This window comes from Chroicocephalus ridibundus, chromosome 1, assembly GCF_963924245.1.
Source record: "Chroicocephalus ridibundus chromosome 1, bChrRid1.1, whole genome shotgun sequence".
NCBI lineage: Eukaryota > Metazoa > Chordata > Aves > Charadriiformes > Laridae > Chroicocephalus > Chroicocephalus ridibundus.
This window is the reverse complement of record NC_086284.1, coordinates 13727753-13744943: the sequence shown is the minus strand read 5'-3', so window position 1 is coordinate 13744943 and position 17191 is coordinate 13727753.

Genomic DNA, 17191 nt, shown 5'->3' with positions numbered 1-17191 from the left:
AGAGTCTCCTTAGGAACTCTCATAACAAAGCTTGAAAAAGAAAGATTCTATTTTGTTTTTAATGTAAGAAGGATCCACTGATGCAAACTCTTTAAGCATCATTATATTTTAGAATATATTGTACTGTCAAGAGAAAAAAAGCCAAAGTGCATCCCTGCCTCCAGGTACTTGCTGCAGATAATGAGTCATCTACTCAAATGTCAAAGCAGATGCTTGAAATTGGACTGAACTTGAATGCAGAGGAGTGGCCTTCTTGTACCACTCACCTATAGCACAGTGCCTTGATATGGTAGTTGCAGAGTCTAAATTCCCTTTTCTTTTGAACAAATAACCAGAACCCCTTGAGTAAAGTTCACATTTTGTGTCTCTTCTGTCTCCTGATCTGTCCTCTTATTTCTTTTAATGTGAAACTTAAGGGGCTTCCCAGAGAAACAGCATTATCCTAGAGCACAAAGAAAGATTGTTCTTGGAGTGATGAACCCACATTTTAGTAAGAGCTTGAAATGAGATTATGGAAAACTAGCCTCCTAAATAATAGGTTCTTTGGGTTTGGTTGTTTTATTTTTTGTTCGTTTTGTTTTGTTTTGTTTTTTAAAGAAATCCTCAGGTTTGAGATGAATTCTCTTCTTCCCGTTGCATGGCTGTAGGCACTTGGCACTACTAGCACATGTATGAGACATAAGACAAACTTGTGAGATTGCAATTCATTTTGTTTGCTTATCAATAACAGTTCTCTATAAATAGCATTATTCTGGTGTGGAATGAAAATTATGAGGAGAGCCACTTTGATGAGCTCATTATGGAATATAATTGTAATTTTTTCAATTTTGTTGAAGATGTTCAAGATGAAAAAAGCTTTTCTTCACCATAAAAAAAGGTTGAAAGGGAGAGAGATGGGAAATATCTCTCAATATTTTAGGAAAAGAGCTCATGGAAATGAAGCTTGGTCTCAATGGGAAAAAGTACTAGCCCATTGGGTGATATTCAAACCACCAACATTTTCCTATGTCCTAATTTAAGTGGCTTCTTACTCATCTAAAGCTCAAAGTGTTTTTAATTTGAAATAAAAGTTTATGTGTTGATACTGGAACAGACAGTCTCAAATGCTTTCTTCCCACTGCAGCTTCGCAGTTAACTCATTTTATTCAGTTCCTTGCATACCTAAAGTGATGTGCTGAAGAAGGTGATGTGGTACAAATGCCAATGGGATTTACTATTGATTCAAGTAGTGTTTTGTTTTGTTTTTTTTTTTTAATTTACTCTTTCTAATTCACTAGTTCAATTCTAAATCACTAGAATTTACTAATTCACTAACTCACTAGTGATTCAAGTAATTTTCAGAGAGAAAATGACCTGACTCTAGGCATTCCTTAGGTTCCTGGAGGGTTGAGGCCCTAAGTCTTCCGTTAAGGCAATGAGAGGTGGGGGACTCTCAAACTTGGAAGAATTAAGTACTTAGGCACTTCATTTAATCAATGTAGGGAAGTAGATTCCTCATTTAGATGCTTTAAATTACTGTTGAGAAGAACCAGCATCTCTTCAATGAGTGTATCGGGCAGCTAAGTGCCTCACTTAGGCTAAGTTAGGTACCAGAGGTATTGAGGTCTGAAAACAGCTCCCACTTCTCTTTTACAATTTTCGTGTCAACAGATGGGTTAAGGGGAAATAAAAAGCATGTGTATTTGCTCGCCATCCACTCCTAAGGAAACAGGTCTGCTCTGTCTGTGTTTGTATGAGTGCAAGTGTCTGTCAGCACCCGATAATGATGCTTAATCTGTTGCTGAATTTCAAGTAAATCCGTCAGAGAAGTACAGGGCCAAACTATAGGGACTGCTCACAAGGATTGTGAAGATATGAGGCTGGGCAAAGAAGAGACACCCTAAAAATGCGTCTACAGAGGGAAGGCTTCAGTACTACCATTTTAGATATTGCCCACTCCCGAGACACAAAACTTGGCAAAAAGATCCCATTGATTTGGTTACTCATGGAACTACTTGTTGCTTTCAGCAACTTTCTTTTTCTTTTTCTGAAAAAAAAAAAAACCTCACCAGAAACAAGTTAATATAACCATTCCTCAAACATCACAGAGAAGCAACTTACCCTTTTTGGTAAAAATGAAAAAAAAAAAAAGACAAAATTATTTATTTATGTCTTGCAAACATTTTTGCTGTGAAATACTCATTCTTTTTTGACATCTCAGATGCCTGTTTCCCCCAACTGCTATCGCAGACATGGTGGGGAAAAGGGACTATGTCTACCTACATTTTTAATTTTTATATGTTTTCTTTGCATGTTTCCACAGGAAGGTTAAGGATAATCATCCTAACAGATGAAACACCTGTTGCTAAAAGCAGAAAGCAGGTGGACTGGATTTATGTTTGCATTTTTTTTTTAAAAGTGAGATTAGACTCTCAGTGGATTTTTTTAGCACTTAAAAACTAAAAGAAGCTCATGCTTCCTCTTACATAGACCATACACCAAAGAGAAATTTGGTTCTGTTTGGATATATCTACATAGTATTTGAAAGCCTCACACCCTATAAATCATTTTGTCACCACAAAAAGCTGTGACGTACTCTCCCAGTTTTACTGAAAAGAAATTGGTTGAATTAATGTGAACAGGCGATGAAATCCAGCTGTGTGAGCCCCAGATTTACCCCTTCTCAACAGACCATCCTTCCTACACTGCTTGCTAGGAGGATTGCCTGTCTGTTCCAGTGAATAAAATGGACTAGATCCAGTTCTTTAGTCGTATGTGGCATGGCACACAGTATGTGGCATGGCACAACTTGACCTCAGAAAAGGGTAGCTCCATCCGCGCAATCTACTGGGAGAAGTCCCTGGCCTGTGCTGTCCTCACATCTGGGCATTGTTTGGTGAAATCGTAACTGGCATGGGCCAAATCATGCCAAGGCGCATCCCATCGATTAAGCAATTCAGAGGATCATGTGCCCTTTTCTGGGGCTATTCAGTGGAAGAGTATGGCTATATCTACGTGGTGCCATGCTGAGGTTCTCTGGAGGGGAACAATTTTCAGAGAAAACAGAAAGGTGACTTATTTTCTCCTGTCAAAGGCTGATCTTGATTTTTTTTGCCTGCGTACTTCATATCCGGATGCCATGCTAGTGAACACAAAAGCAATGTATAATAATGATGAGCACTGAGCAAACAGTAATTTCTGAAGGAATTAGAGTTGCACTGGGCAAAAAATAATTTTGCTGGCATTAGCAATATTCTCTTTAGTCTCACAATTTAGGAAGCACGTGGTCATCTGTAGGTGTTTCTCCGTGTACTTTTGATACCGTCACCTGAGATCTGGTTGTCGAGAGTTCGTGGTGCTTGTTTCAGGCAGCATTTGCTGCGTACAGAGCATAAAGCTCCCACTCCACGCAAAAATATACCCTGTTCTCAGAAACTGAGATTGCCACTCTCAGTGTAAAGGCTAGAACCACAATATTCACTGGTTTGATGTCACAGCTATGAATTATGAATATTTCTTAGTCATTGCCTGCAGACTAGAATGCTAACGAACAAGTGCAATTTCTCCCATTCATTTACTGTGTGTTGTTAATACAGAAAGGCCTTTTTACACATCTTTAGCTATCAACGCAGAGTAGTTTTTCATCCACAATCTGAAATCTTTAAAGTTCCTTACTGTTTCAAGCAGCTATTATGCTGATTTCAGTTTTTAAAAGAAACAAAAATTTTGGCTGTCTGTGTTTAGGATGCCTCGCTAGAAGTCTGATTTTCTCAGCTCTCAGCATGGGCTGAAAGCTTTTGTAACCACACCATGCCTCAGAGCAAGCTTCAGAAAGCCTGAAGAACAATATGAACACACGTTTTTCTAGCCACACAAATAGCTGTTGGGAGTGTACAGCTCACCTGCTCAGGATATCTAGTAGCAAGCCAAGCCACTAAGCCTGGGGGCTTGTTTTTGGCAGTGAAGTTTATTTGCTCCTGATTTTAAAGAGGCTGTTCTCTAAAGATGCATGCTATTCTAAATACAGATGTACATGCATATTTATATGTACCTGTGTATGTGTAGAGATAGCACCTCCAGGCCAGGTTCAAGATAAGGATCCTGCTTTGCAACGTGCTATATAAAAATATCATTATATGCAATGTTTCCTATCCAATCTACTGCGTTAGGATAAGGATCCCTGGAGTTAGTTGTCTTGTGCTGTCCAAGGATAGCAGATCATCATCAATGACACTCTTCAGGATTGTAGACACTGTTGAGCCTTGAGCCCCAGGAACAGAAAGTTGTGTTTGTGCCATACCTTTTCCATCCAACCTATTGCAAGTGAGACCTTCTGTTCCCCACCAAGCAGATGATGAATCGTCTCAATTGGGCACACGTTCAGCACCAAAGACAGGACAAGCTGGGACATGTTAGCACCTGGGACCATGCAGTAGGTGAGGTGGTGATCTATAAATTTAAATTTATTCGTTGAAACTGGAGTGAAAAAATAAGATCTGTTGAATATCTAACTAATTGCTGGGGACGATGCTTCACAGCTTTTTTGTCTTCAACCAAAGTGGTTGCAGTCCTGTAACAGGCTCCAGTGAGCTGCATCTGATTCTTTCTTCCCTGAATAATAAGAGCTCCGGCAAGTCAGACCTTCTCTGCTGAGTGCCTGGTTCAGACCCACCTTCCTGTGCATCTGCCGCTCGTTCAGCAGCCTGATGTTTCCTTTCTTCTTTCAAAAAGGGATCCCTTCTCTTTGCACAAGTACTCTTCTCTCTGCCTCAAGAGAGAGCTGGAACAGGTTCAATCAGCTGTTACTGCTAATTCTCTGGAGTGTCCTAATTGTCTCTTTTCTTCATTTCCTCCCTTCACGACTTTCCTATACTGTTTTTGCAAAGAAAGCAAACAGGGTGGATTAGACCCGTCATACGCTGGCTGTTCTTTTTGTGTCTCTTACCTTGTGTTGTTAGATGGGGACAAAAGGTATTCACCCAGCCTCTGAATTGTACTTTTTCAGAGTCTGTAAACCAGAGCAGAATCATTACATGACCCATCCAGAAAATAATATTTTAGTGTGATGTGCAGAACAATTGCAGTGTTCCTTCCCTGCACCACCACCACCCCTCCACACATACACCGTGCTAAATGTTTCACTTTGACGCAGAATATTCCTCATACTGCTACACAACTCACAAGGGAAAAAATGGGCTTTTGGGGACATTTAAGGAATGTATGTGACACGGATTGGAAATATTCCAGAAGCAGCTCTACATGCTTTAACGACGCTTTCTCTGGCTATCTTGTTCGCTGCTGTAGTCGTGAACCAGAGGGTTCATCAGGTGATAAACTTGGTCACATTCCTGATTCAGTGGACTGATTCACAGGAGGTAAGCCTGGAGGTGAAACTCTGGAGTTAGAGTAGTATGGGAGACTAGGAGAGCAAGGAGGAAATTTCACAAAATTCAGTCATCAGTAAATTGGTCCACATCAACAGAATAAATAAAATATTAAAAAAAAAAAAAAACAAACATGAAAAAATACTGAAAAGACAATGAATATGAACTTGTGCGTGCAGTTCATCTGACCTGAATGAGTCAGGTATTTTGTGTCCTAAAAGTGCTCATTTCTCTCTTCTGAATTGAGGGGAATTTAACAGTGTCCAGTTCAGATGTCAGCATACATCTGTAAGATATTTAAAGTGGAGGTCATTTAGATGAGATGAATCCCACCCCTAAAGACTTGCTATTTATGTACATGAAACTGGTAATCCAGTGTTAAGCCATCTTGAGCATTTTTTTTTATCGAAAATTTTAATTACAGACCCAGTTTAGGAAACTGAACGAATCTGTTATTTGAGAAAAATTGGCTGGAAACCAAAGGGAAGAACTCTGCTGAGCACGTTCTTCACCAATCACGCTCATCGCCAGTATGTTGTATCAGGCAAGTTGGAGATGAGAGACTTAGAGATGCTAACATGAGGCTGTAACGTACCTAACATTATTTCAGCCTGTTGGTACAGAGAAAATTATTATTTTGTTTAAATATGTACCAGTAAAATATGGTTTTCCGCAGACTGAGGGAACCATCTCTGTGGTTCACAGGAGGCATTGTAGACCCATGCCATGCCACTAAGATCCAGTGTACGGAACACTGAAGAAGGTGAAGAGGTGGAAACGGATTTTGTAAAAAGGCATATTCTCAGCAGTCCTGGGCAGTGGAGATTCCTAATGAGATGTGTGTGGGTGGAAAATCAGTTTCAGTGAGAAATGATTCCTTATTTATACTGAATTTAGTACTGAAAAGTACTAAGCATATAGCTCACATCAAAGCCCCTTAACAATCTGGTGTTTCAGCAGCTCTGGCAGCTCTGACAGCTGCACTTGAATCCATCTAATCAATGAAGCTATAATTTATTCTGGGAGATGTCACCCAGGTCAGTCGAACCCCGGAACTGTATGGAACGTCTGAACTTCAGATGAACCTTTCCCAAGAACTTGGTGGCAGATGAAGTCAGCAGTGGAAATGAGTGTAAATGAACATCAATACAATCGGTTTTACAGTGCCTAATATTCAGATCAGACCTGATCAGCAAGACAGTTACTCAAAATCTTGAAACACTTAGATGAACATGGGAGTGTATCGGCTACAAATTCAAAAGGCATGGTTCAAAAATAGCGTTGTGGTAATGTAATTAATCTTGTGCAAGAGAAATGTTATCTGACAGAAGGCTACCCGAAGACAGATCAGTTAGCTAAAACAAAAAGCAGGTACTTCTTGAAGACAAATTGATACAAATTAGGTTAATACTGACAACTCCTATTATAAGGGAGCAATGGGTTTTGTGATCCATAGCGTATTAAATTATGAACGTAAGAACACAGGATGACACTAATAACCCATATGTCCTATCTATGATGGTGACTAGTACCAAATGGTTAGAGAAAGAAGAAACAGAAGAAAAAGAAATAGAATAACTCCCAGTATGTAGTGATCTTTACTACTGGAGAGGGCTGGGGAAGTCTCCTAGGAATTATATGAACCAGAGTTTTCATTCAAACAATTTCATTTATTAGCCATCAAGGGATCTATGAAACATTTGCTTTTTAAACTTAATGTGTTTCTGTTCCTATTTTAGGCTCCATTTACATTTTGGACTCCTTAACTATTCAAGCCAAAAGTTTCAAAAGTTAACTATATGTGAAAAAATTACTGCCTTCAGTTTATTTAAAAATCATTGCTTAACAATTTCACTGGGTTCACTGAGAGTTAAGTATTTCCATACTGAGCTAAATTCTAATTATCCCTTATACTGTAAGTACTCCATTTATTTTGGGAGACAATGGTATGCAACTTAGAAAAAGGGCAGCAAAATATTGCAATATTAATAAAAATGCGTCACAACAGTTTTGGAATAAACTATTAGGCTTTAAATCAGAGAAGTAATTACAGGCCTATTATCCAATATGGCTACAGCTGCTCTGTGTTTTTATACACACAATTGCTTTCACACATACACCATGAGGATTAGAATGAAATAAAGCCCACGAAAGAAAGTATTTATCCAGGGAGTTAGCATAAAAGCTAAGATTTCCTTTCCATACCAAGAAAAACGGAACCAAGCAGCTACTCGGTTATTTTGGATTCTTGTTCTTGCTTGACAATGATTAAAAACGTTAAGAGCACCCAAATGACATGTCAAGATAATAAATTAGGTTTTCTTTGTGAGCAGCATCTGTCATGAGAATTTCTATTTCTCTCAGCAGTATTTGGCTACTTATCAGAAATTCGTCCTTCCAATAAAGATTACATTATATTTGCTGTTTCATATAAATCTTTTTTTTTTCCCCTGTGAATATTGATACCATTTTCATGGTAAAACTCTGGAAATCCAAAGAGGGAAATGAGGAAAATGATCAGTCATAAGGGATCTCACAAATTGTCCATTTTAACAGAGTGAAAATCCAAAGCCCGAGTAGGTAAAATGCTTGTAGGTTTTTAGGAAATCACTACCAATATAGCTATGAGGTCCATTTTGGTCTGGCAGCCAATTTTCATGCATTTCTGCTGTGACCGTGCACAAACGTTTCTACCACGCTTCTCTTCTCCAATGTGATATTCAATTGCAGTCTAGCCTAATTCACTAGTTCATGTTTTCAAATGCCGCTTGTTTATGCTCACACATCACTTTCGTTCGGGGTGGTTTCTGTGAGCACAGGAGGGTGTTTTAGCCCCTCTAATCTGCTTTCAGAGCAAGTTAAAAAAAAAAAAAAAACCACTAAACTAACTTTGAGGAGTGAAGTTTTTGTGCTACAGTCAGGAATTGGGAGAGGGCGAAAGACGAAGAGAGCCTGTATGTCTGGCGGCAGTTTCGTAATCAGCCCCTCTGCCGAGTTATCTGCCTTTTGCTTGCGCTGCATTCGCAGGACGGAGGCATCGCCACCCCGTGCCTTAGGAAGTGATGCGACATATACCTCTGGAATAACAAACCACGCCATCTCCTCAGGCAGAAAGAGCAGAGGAAGAGGAATGCTTCCACTTATCACAGCCACCACAGGCAGGCTGGCTCTTGACAGCACCGTCTTATCACGTCCGGAGCGGTGGCTCCCAGGCAATTTGTTCCTCACTGTGCCTCGACTATCGGAGTAGCTTAGCTTTGAAAATACTTTGTGGGACAAAAGCAGGTGTCCTGGGGTACTGCCCTGACAGAAAGCCGTGCTATAATTGACACCGTGAGCCCAGTCTGCAGACAAGAAGAACCCCCTTGGTGTGAGCAACAGAAACGACATCGCGATAGGTGGTGGTGCAGAGGTTGATTGTTAGTGGGATAATTGCACAGACGGAGGGCACGCGGGAGGGAACCGGGCATCAGGATGTGACGGAAAGGGCGCATACAGGCAGTGGGCTGGTGAGCTACCTTGCATTTGTGCATTGGGGCCACGTCAACGCCAGCATCACTACCCCAGTTTGTACACAGCAGCCCCCACTGCTATGACTCACCCAGGTCATGGCCACCATCTCCCACCAGCCAAAATGCTGCAGAGAAAACAGCCCCTTCAACTTGACTGTTGTTTCCTCCTTGAACCTTATTTTAGTTAAATCTGCCTTCTCATACGCAGCTTCAATGTGGCTTCCCTGGGCTATTTTTTCCCTTCATCTTATCCTACATCTTTGTTTATCTTCTGCTGCTTCATCCAGACAGGAAAGCAAAGGTTAGAAAGAGGACAAGAATTCAAGTAGGCACTAATGCAAGGTCCAGCCTTTCAGGGAAAAAGATAAAAGAATATTGAGACAGCAACAACAAAAAGACACAAGTAAGCATGGAGATGTCTTAGTGCTGGACAAAACTGACAGCTTCTGCCTTGCTACTTCCCTGGCTGGTGGAGACTTGCTTTTTGCCCATCAGGTTGCTCAGTGCTCCAGGTAGGAGGGCAGGAAAATATGACAGCTCAATGATTTGCACCTTTCCTGGCAAATAAGGAAAGAAGGTGTAGGAGTATAGTTTCTCCGTCTTCGTCCTTTGGTATGAGTCTATGATGTGGGGGAGAATTCAGAAGGGACCTTAATCAGCAGGGAGAAGGATGCTTTGGATTGCCACTGAGGCAGCTAACCAACAGAACAGCATTTAATGGGAGGCATAGTTTGGACTGGATAAATTTGAGATGAGTAAGTCAATGTATATTATTTCAGTGTTGCCTACCACATACTAGATACTTGACTACACTTTTGTAAGAGCTTTAAATTATTGTGCATTACTTCACAACTGGTAAGGGGTGTTGGCAATGTGCTGGAAGACAGTTAAAAGGTCAGCTGAGATATGGTGACTTGGTTACAGTCAATTATAGAGCCATAACTGAAAACACACAGCTTGAATTTTGTTAAGTTTCTCAGGACCATTGTGGAACCAGTATGGGTAACTCTGCATTGTCTACCTGCGAGCCTTCAAGTGCTTGTCAACACATATATATTAAATGGGTAGCTAATCTTCGAAATCCTGGAAACTCATATTGACATTGAGTTTTTCAAGAGGCCATAACCATGAAATTCAGTGAAACATATGTCCCAAACCCAATTCAGCCCTATGCAAATCTCAGAAACTGGCTCCTGCGGTTGAGGTCCATTAGACTGAGGCAGTGTTTTTGTGAGCCCTTACACAGCAGTCGGCACAAGAGTCCTGTGGGATGCAGCAGGAACACTTGACACAACAGTTTTCCCTATAACAAATCTCAAGATGTTGTTGTCATCTCACTGCAAGACGTATTCTAATTTAAGGACCTTGTTGAAAGCCCCTACACTGTTGTCTTCTGTGCTGCCGAGAGTGTAGCCATTATCCTTGCTCATCTATCTGTGTATGGGAACATGCAAGAGCCCTTTTTGTTTTCTAAAACATTCGGAGTCAGAACTTCTAGTGAGTGCTTTTGATAATTTGAAGTTTTTCTCTTTTGCTTAGTTCCTGTAAGCAATGAGTAATTCTCCTTCGCATGATAAACTCCCTTGCCCCCTAAAATTAGTCTCCTGTGAAGAAACCACATCAAAGCAGTGATCTAATGTCAAAAACATCTCTGGCTCAAGAAACCAGAGCAAATAAGTGGGAGGAAAAAAAAGAAAATGAAAAAAACACCTTCCATGGCAATTTGGAGGAGAATTTATTTCTTCCTACAGAGCGCATGATGAGTAATTCCTTTGCAAATGCTAAATCCCCTCAGAAAGGGTTTTGGAGTAATATTCAAGTTCAAGTATTATGCTTTCAATATTGCAGTAAATATAATGGAACATCCTTGGATTAAAAATACAATTTAAGAAAGAAAAAAGCAGGTGGTGAAGTAAGAAAGAAGTATCACAAGTGATGAATTAGTGCTCATAAATCACCCCCCTCTTCCTCAGCGGTTACTAGCACAGTTCAGCAGGGTCATAGAATCATAGAATCGCCCAGGTTGGAAGGGATCTTTCAGATCATCAAGTCCAACCATCAACCCAACACTGACAAAAACCATCAATAAACTATATCTCTAGGCCCCATGTCTTTTAAATACCTCCAGGGGTGGTGACTCCACCACTGCCCTGGGCAGCCTGTTCCAATGCTTGACAACCCTTTCACTGTAAAATTTTTCCTGCTATCCAGTCTAAACCTCCCCTGGCACAACTTGAGGCCATTTTCTCTTTTCCTATGGCCTGTTAGTTGAGAGAAGAGACCAACCCCTGCCTCCCTACACCCTCCTTTCAGGCAGAGGTAGAGATTGATAAGGTCTCCCCTCAGCCTCCTTTTCTCCAGGCTGAACAACCCCAGCTCCCTCAGTTGCTCCTCATAAGACTTGTTCCCCAGACCCTTCACTTCATTGGCCTTCTCTGGACACGCTCCAGCACCTCAATGTCTTTCTTGTAGTGAGGGGGCCAAAACTGGACACAGCACTTGAGGTGGGGCCTCACCAGTGCCCAATACAGAGGCACGATCACTTCCCTAGTCCTGCTGGCCACACTATTCCTGATACAGGCCAGGATGCTGTTGGCCTTCTTGGCCACCTGGGCACACTGCTGGCTCATACTTGGCCAGCAGTCGACCAGCACCCCCAGGTCCTTTTCTGCCAGGCAGTTCTCCAGCCACTCTTCCCCAATCCTGTAGCGCTGCAGGGCGTTGTTTTGACCCAAGTGCAGGACCCAGCACTTGGTCTTGTTGAACCTCATACCATTGGCCTCAGCCCATCAATCCAGCCTGTCCAGATCCCTTCCTACCCTCAAGCAGGTCAACACTCCCACTCAACTTGGGTCGCAGCTCTCTCGCCCAGCTGCCAAGCCAGGCAGGAGTCCTGCCGTGCTGCTCACGAGGCAGACAAAGCCCGGGGGGGTTCCTCCAGGCAGGGTGTGCTCGGCACCACAGGGAATCTTATGTTTCATAGTCTTTTAATTTCCTCTCTACACGAATTAATTTTTTTTTTTTAATAATAGAAGGCATCCATTTTTACCACGTTGGTTTTCTCTTTGCCAACCAAACAACTTTCCTGGGCGTACTGTCAGTTTTGTAGCTTTTACCTGAACCACAGCTTATCTTTTAGAGAGACAGATGGAGACTTGTTTAAGAACAGACAGATTAAAGATCAAAGTGATATAAAGATGTCCAGTGATGGACACACAATCTAAGTTCTAAGTGAGTAATTTCTAGATGTTAATTCCCTGCCTTACTACTGATCTAGTCTGAAATGGACAAAATTTTGTTTTCTCTGGTAATTTTTAACTATCTTTTGATTACAAAATAGAGCTCACAAAGTTTTATTTTGTCACTGTAAAGTTTGGATCCCAAATCCCAAATCAGTCTTGCAGCTTTTCTGAATGCTTTGCAGCTTCTCAACATCCCTTTTTGAACTGTGAGGATTTGAAGGAGTCTTAGCAAAGCTGGAAATATCATCTACCTACTCCCATTGGCAATGCCAGTCTATGCAGCCAAAGATTGCTTCTCAGCCATAGATCAAGCTCCTACTATCACACTTAAAGCACTTATTCAAAGGATGATCTACTACACTATTTCTGAGTTCGGTTTACTGAGACACAATACCGGTTTGCAGCTCCTCCAACTTGTCGAAGAAATCTATGTTTGCTTGTCTGAGATAAATTACTTTGCTCGTATTGAAAAAAAAATCATCCTCTCCAATGGTCCTTGTTTGTGATGTGCTTCATCCTGCTCTGTATAATCAACCAGCTTCCATAATTATTTACCGTTCACACAATAGTTCTATGTCATTGCACCATCTCTTAATTATCCAAGCAAAGGCTTTTCCAGATTTCCAGATCATTTTTATGAATGAGATTGGGCCAGGAAGAGAGCCTTTCTGTGCTCTTCTGGAAATGTGTGTACTGGATGATGATCCACAGCTGTTTCATTTAGCAGTGTGATGTTCAAGCTACTTAAGAAGAACTTCTGTAACTTTCTTTTTTGTTATTGTGCTAGTATTTTTTCACCCAGTTACATCAGCCTCTGCAGTGTCATTCAGCTCTAAAGGCTGGGTGTATCTGCCTTTCCACGGCTTTTAGTTGAGACCTCAGTCAGGTTGAGCTCCATCTTTGCCCGCTCACTTTGCATATACTCACTGAACTTTACAGTAGACCAATAGGTAGTGGCCATATCTTCAGAACTTATCATACTAAGGGGGAACACGTTACACACACAGAGCAGGGGCTGTCAGACTCAGTATGCTGCAGGGTTTGGAGCTCTGCCACAGAACTGGATGGACATGGCCATGGTCACTGGTTTATGGTTGGATAAAAATTGCTGTCTGAGTTCGTGTGAATTATGGAAATTGCAGCGAAGCAGGAAGCAAAGAGATGATTGTGGTGTTCTTAATTACCATGCACCTGCAACTGCAGACCAGAAGCACTGCTATTTAAACAGTGATTATCATTCAATTCCCTTTCAAGCAGGAAAGGAACAGGAGGAATGTGGGAAATAAGCTTTTTCAAGGAGTTGGGGCTGAGTCAGTTGCCTAAATACAGACGACTGATCATAAAGTCTTCTAAGTCAAAGACATAGGTATGAAGCTGCCAAATTTGGCACAGGATCTATAGTCCTATGCCAGGCCTGTCCTTCCAGACCAGAGACGAGGTGGGATAACTGTCTTCTGAAATGACACTAGAGCCCTCTATGTAAGTAACTGAATCCCACCATAATCTTATTTAAATGTAGGTGTCTGTGGGACAGCTTGGTGTCTAACCTCCAATTATATTTAGGGGTGATCTAGTCAATAGTCAATTACTCTAGACAGAGACTGAATCTCTGAACATTTAAGGACAAAATAGGCAAAGGGCATTTGCTTTTCTTCCTTTATGTTGAAACATACTGTGTAACGATAATTGGACTCAGTAACGCTGCACAGGTCTATAGTCTATAAGGGGCTATACATTCTGCAGTTTCATTCCAATATCTTCTCGACAGTAAGGCTAATAATGGTTTGACATAACATCTTTGGGGTTGGAATAAAGCTAGGCAGCTATCGAGGTTGTAGTTTTCAAAGAAGAGATACTTACAGTGGTAGCAGAGAAGACACACACACAAAAAAAAAAACCAACCAAATTTCCTTTAAGGATTTACCCAGCAGAAAAGGCACATTTGGCTAAGCCCAGCCTGAAGGACAGCGGTGTTGGTATCAGCAAGGCCAGGTTACTTGCCAGTACAGAGGGCTCAGAAACTTTGCCCAGTGGTGGCACAGCACTCTCAAGGGTAGTAAAAGCTGTGGCAAGATGTGGCAAGTGTCTTAATGCTAGCCTGGCCTGACCTGTCTCTTAACCAGGCATTTAAGACAATATATGACAGTTGTTGCAGAAGATAATGGGAAGCGTTCTTGTCCTTGCAAAAAGAGGAAAATACCAGGATCTCGGGAAGGAGCAAAAGGAGCTGCCCTTTAGCTAAGATACTGTCTGCACGGAGGGGAGCAAGAGAGTAGGCAAGGAAATGAGGGCACTGTGTTGGGCATAAATTGGTTTCAGGGGCAATCTGTGTGGGTGGAGGTCAGGGACTGCCCTGTGCTTGTCACAGCTGGTTCCACTCAGCTATGAAGATGATGCGAACAACTAATCAGGTGCCAAAACCTTGTGCTCAAACATACTTAAGGAAAAGTGTCAGCTGCAAAGGTTAAGACACGTGGGAAGAGACACATGAGGGAACAAGTGGAAGGAGATGTTGTTGGGGACATGACTAGAGGTGCTCCATGCCAGCAAAGGTATCTCTGAGGGGACGGCACCTGTTGGTGACCCATGCTGGAGTATGGATACCCCTAAGGAATTGTGGCCATGGGCCACCCACACAAGCACAGGGACACCTCTGAGGGAATTACTGTGAAAGCGGTGTTTCCCTAGGTTTTTGTTTAATTGGATATGTCTTTCTCTTCTTTTTTTACTGCGCTATCCAAATCAATAATCAAAAGTTGTTAACTAGCAATGAAGTAAATTAAATAACATGCCCTAAGTAGAGACTACTTTGAACCTGATAGTGTGTCAGGTATATAACCTGCTTCTTTAGTGTCACCAGCTGGAGCAATGCAGGTCTCCAAGTTCTCTGGACTCTCATTTAGGGAGTGCTGGCCCCACACCTAGCTATGAACAGACCGAAGGAATAACCTTGATAGGGAGACGGAGGCTGTAGTGCAGTGGTGAACCTTTCTTTGAAGAGGGTGACCAAACTGTAGTATCCAGCGCTCCAGGTCTTGGATACCTTACCAGGCCTTCAGGTACTTCTAAAGGTGAATGATTGTGTTCTTTTGATCTTACTTCAGTTTGCTAATACTCACAAGTAACTTTTTCATTAAATGGCTCCAAATTATGACTGAATAATAATAATAAAAGGAATTAAACTAGCCTTACCTCTGTCCTAGGAAAAAATTATGCCATTTTCCAAAATGAGTACAGCACAAAGCCCAGCACTTAGCAGTATTACAGTGTTGTAATTTGTGGAGATCTTGCAGTGCTGCTCTCCTCCTGGCTCTAGCTCTGCTGTGTACTAAAGAAATCCTGCATCTCTGGGAAGACAGGGTAAGCTCACATCCTCTTGTCATACCAGAAGTCTGGAGAAAAGGAGGCTGAGGAGAGACCTTATCACTCTGTACAACTACCTGAAGGAGGTTGTAGCGAGGTGGGGGTCGGTCTCTTCTCCCAAGTAACAAGTGATAGGACAAGAGGAAATGGCCTCAAGTTGCACCAGAGGAGGTTTAGGATGGATATTAGGAAAAATTTCTTCACTGAAAGGGTTGTCAAGCATTGGACCAGGCTGCCCAGGGAAGTGGTTGAGTCGCCATCCTTGGAGGGATTTGAAAGACATGTAGATGTGGTGCTGAGGGACATGGTTTAGTGGTGGATGTGACAGTGCTGACCTAGCACCTAGGTTGGTTAGCACCTTGGTGATAAGGGACATCATTTGGTGGTGCACTTGGCAGTGCTAGTTAACAATTGGATTCAATGATCTTAAAGGTCTCTTCCAACCTAAACAATTCTATGATTCTAAGTCGCCCATTTTAGCTAATAGGAGGTGATTATGGAAATGATAAGAGTATGGCTGGTAGCTTTTCCTGCAACAAAGGTGTGCCTTCTTGGCTGCTCCAGACTTTGGTTTCTTTGACCTAGACTTTTCACAGTTTAGGACTTAGTATGCTGACTTAGGACCTCTTCATCCGGGTACCCACTGCTTCTTATTTGAGTGGTAGCATCAGCTCTGTGAGTACATAAGCATGACAGTTCTTGCAGTTACACTAGTTTAGGTTTGTGTAGAGCCTTTACTCACAAGTGGAGGAAATCCAGCTATTTTCCGGTTCTGGAAACATGAGAATGTCTGTCCAGGAACCCATACTACTTGGTTCACAACTGTAGGCCAGGGGTGAAAGCAACATTCCTAAACACTTCCAGGTTTTTAAGAGAGAGAGGGAGGAAAAAGTGGGTTTCTGGTCAAGCTGACAAACCCTGAGTGCTGAGCAGGTCTCCCTGCTTCCCCAGGTGTAATGGAAACAAGGCCTTAATCATAGCATTGTCTTCTTGCTTTACAAATGACTTTTTTTTCATAGAGTAACATGGTTTTGAGGTTTGCATTAATTGGTATTATTAAAACTAAACAGTAAGCAGAGATAATACAATGTAATTTTTTCTGAGGACCTCTTAAATAAGATTTATGTTTACAGTAATTCATGAAAGGCAAATAATATTTATACATGGCAATGGAGGAACTTCAGTAGAATAGAAAACATTTTATTTCTTAGGACAGAAAACACAGAAATAGATAGAATCACAGAACAAATTAAGCTGGGTCCCTTAAATTCTCCCCATATATCATATACGCCAGCCCCTGACCCTCTTAATGGCTCCCTTCTGACTTCTCTCCAGTTTGCTAATCTCTCTCATATGAGTAAATATACTTAAAACAATTACATGAAACAACAATTCCCGACAGCAAATCATGCACCGGAGGTGGAATCCCTAGGATCCAAATAGAAGTTAATGGCTGAGATTGTCATCTGGGATCCTTAATGGTCACTGAAGACAAATAAGCTCTTCCCATCTTCTGTCCTTCTAAAGCAGACATAGGTTAGGTGACTTTGCATCCCAGATCCCTTCACTGACTACAAAGAAGCCAGGGATGACTGCCTCCGGTGGAGGCACCGCCACTGTAGATATCTGAGGGCAGATGACAGGAGTCCTCCCCCCATGACTGCGTTTTGGTCTTTGCTGGGAAGGAAACACAAGGCACACAGTTTTGCAC